This window comes from Siphateles boraxobius, unplaced genomic scaffold (assembly GCF_051911475.1).
Source record: "Siphateles boraxobius isolate OS27281-9 unplaced genomic scaffold, OSU_SipBor_1 8, whole genome shotgun sequence".
Taxonomy (NCBI): Eukaryota; Metazoa; Chordata; class Actinopteri; order Cypriniformes; family Leuciscidae; genus Siphateles; species Siphateles boraxobius.
The window spans coordinates 30,027,417-30,029,980 of record NW_027509208.1 but is presented as its reverse complement, the minus strand read 5'-3'; the positions used below and the strand labels follow the sequence as shown (position 1 = coordinate 30,029,980).

Genomic DNA, 2,564 nt, shown 5'->3' with positions numbered 1-2,564 from the left:
CAAATTATCTGTACATGTATACAAGGCATTTACAACACTTTCTGCACCCTCTAATTGCTACATGCATACATAAAAAAAAAAAGACATTAAACATTAATGAAACGTATAGTCATGTTTTGTAAATGATTAGTCAATCATTTACTATTCACTTGTAAATGACTTGTTACATAATTTACAAAACATACATAAAATATTAGTATATCACTTGGTAATCATTTATGAATGTTTTTTAAACGATTAGTTCATCATTAGCTAACCGTAAATGACTTACAACTGAACATTATAAAGTGTTACCAACATGGTTAACATTCTAATGCACACATTAAAGGATCTAAGCTTTCTAAAAAAGTACAGTCTGCTTAGTCCCTTCTTGTAGACAGCCTAAGTATAACAGTTAACAGTTGCTGAGATGGCTTTGTATTAATCCAGTATTGGTAGTGGATGCAAGGAAAAATATTTTTGCTTACAAATGTGGGGACTTTGGTGAATGATTGCAGATTGCATTTGCATATATCTAAATAATTTATTTTTCTGCTTGCGTAGAAGGGATAATGAAATTCGATTTCCTCCTGGACCCCCGACGACCCCCAAACCTTGCATTACTGTAAGTCATATTAATCGGCATGGTCATGAATGCATGATCTTCATTAAAAATTACCTGCGTTGGCAAAAAACAAAAACAAAAAAACTGCTATACAACCTTGGGTCTAAAGTGGCTTATCACCACTTATCACCAAGTTCTCTCCAATAGTGTAAAGAAAAGAGCCACTCGCAAAGAATCTCAGGGCAATGCACACAGTTTGTGCTGTTATTAAAGCCCTACTCCGACGAGTCATGGTGTAAACGAAATCCTCATTAGTCATGAAAAAAATTGTATCTCTCAAAAAGTACACTATCGCGCTGCGCTAAAAGACTTCCCGTATCAACACGCTTATAAAGCCGGGATCTAATCCTGTTAACATGAAATAAGCCAGCTCGCGAGCAGGTTTAAGCTTACGGACCCCATAGCTGATTGCTATGACAGCAAGTCCAGGATGAGTGTCGAAGAACCAAACAATCCAAGATCATGCCAAATCGCCAACAATCAAATCCAGCTAACTGAGTTAGCGATGTAAAAAGAACGGACCCCTGTTTGCCAGGTCTGGGCCGCAAGCAGGCCATGGCAATGCAACATGTCTGCCATGAGCAAAAAAATAAACCAAAACTGGACCACAAATATCTGAGCCACAAAATCTGTGTATTTAAAATATTGGGTCATCTCAGCCTTAATTAGCCTGTTAACAAGCAAAATAACTGAAGGAAGAGAACGGAAAAAGAGACGAACACAGGAACTACAACTGACTTCAGACACAACCTTAGATGAGATCAAATTAAGATAAAAGAAGCCATTAAATCTCTCAAGATCTCAGCAGAGGAGAATTAAACAACGTCGGTGGACACAATGTTGCTATCTGGGTTAAGTCTAATTTTGGAATTGTTTTAATTTCGGATCTAAAGTTCCTATGAAGCGACCTTTGTTTAAATGAACAACTGATGATGTGGGACCGTATTTTGTGTTAGACAGCAGTTGCAAAAAGTGGGTTTTATGGTAAAGAGTGCTCTGGATACGTGCTCAAGGTCAAGTTCAAGGTCAGACATTGTAAGTTTTCTAAAAACGCAATCAACGTCAAGTTTCTGAAATGCCTACATTAGCAATTGTTGGTAGGTGCCTGGGAGGGACCTAAATTCCAGTTTAAATTCCTAAGTTCTTGGCTAAATAAAAGATAATTTCTGTTAACACAGGTGAAATCAGGTGTTATTGAAAAAACAGGAGTGACACCGGTTCATTTCACATTTCGAAGTCAGCCGTAGCATGTTTTCTAAGTGTGCAACCGACATCAAGTTTCTGAAATGTCTACATAAAGAATTGTTAATGTGCGTGTGACTTTTCTTCTAAAAGATTTTCTACATTTAGCTTCAACGAGTGAACTAAAAAGCATGACACGGGTAGGTATGCTGCAAAAAAGTATGACATTATGGATTGTTGTTTGTATTCCACATATCTTAACGGTAGGATTCAAAGAGATTGTGAGAGGCCTTTTTCTGCTTTTGGCTCTGATGTATGCACTAAAATGTCACGTAAACGATTGAGTTTCGATAAGACTATATTTTCAGGGATCATTTCTATAGTTCTTTGCTTGGAAATATGTTTCGAAAGCACTTGTTTCTCAACCCACGATGAAGAATCATGATGCTCCTTTCTGGGTGTGAATTGAGCGCAGAGCAGCGACTTTGGTTGTGAGCTCTGTGTCGTTGATGAACGTTCTGTATTGTTTTTTTGCAATATTGAAGAAAGGAGTATGTTTTGAGTGGTGTTTGGCATTTCAGTCTCATTTTGGAATTGTTTTGTTATTGCATCTGTAGATCCTATGCAGCAAATTTTGTTAAAATTCAGAACTGTTTGCAATGATATGGGACTGTATGTTGTGTAAGACAGTAATTGCAAAAAATAGATTTTATCATAAAAAGTGGTCTGGATACGTGCTCATTTCGAGGTCAGCCATTGCAAGTTCTCTAAAAGCACA

At 37.1% G+C, this 2,564-nt stretch overlaps 1 non-coding gene across 1 annotated transcript; it reads left to right on the top strand.

The window, feature by feature from the left end:
• Positions 1-2,138: 2,138 nt before the first annotated feature.
• LOC143729958 (small nucleolar RNA U3) lies at positions 2,139-2,353 on the top strand. Its single transcript, XR_013200204.1, has one exon. It is a non-coding gene; the product is annotated as a small nucleolar RNA U3 (small nucleolar RNA).
• The last annotated feature ends 211 nt before the right edge of the window (positions 2,354-2,564 follow it).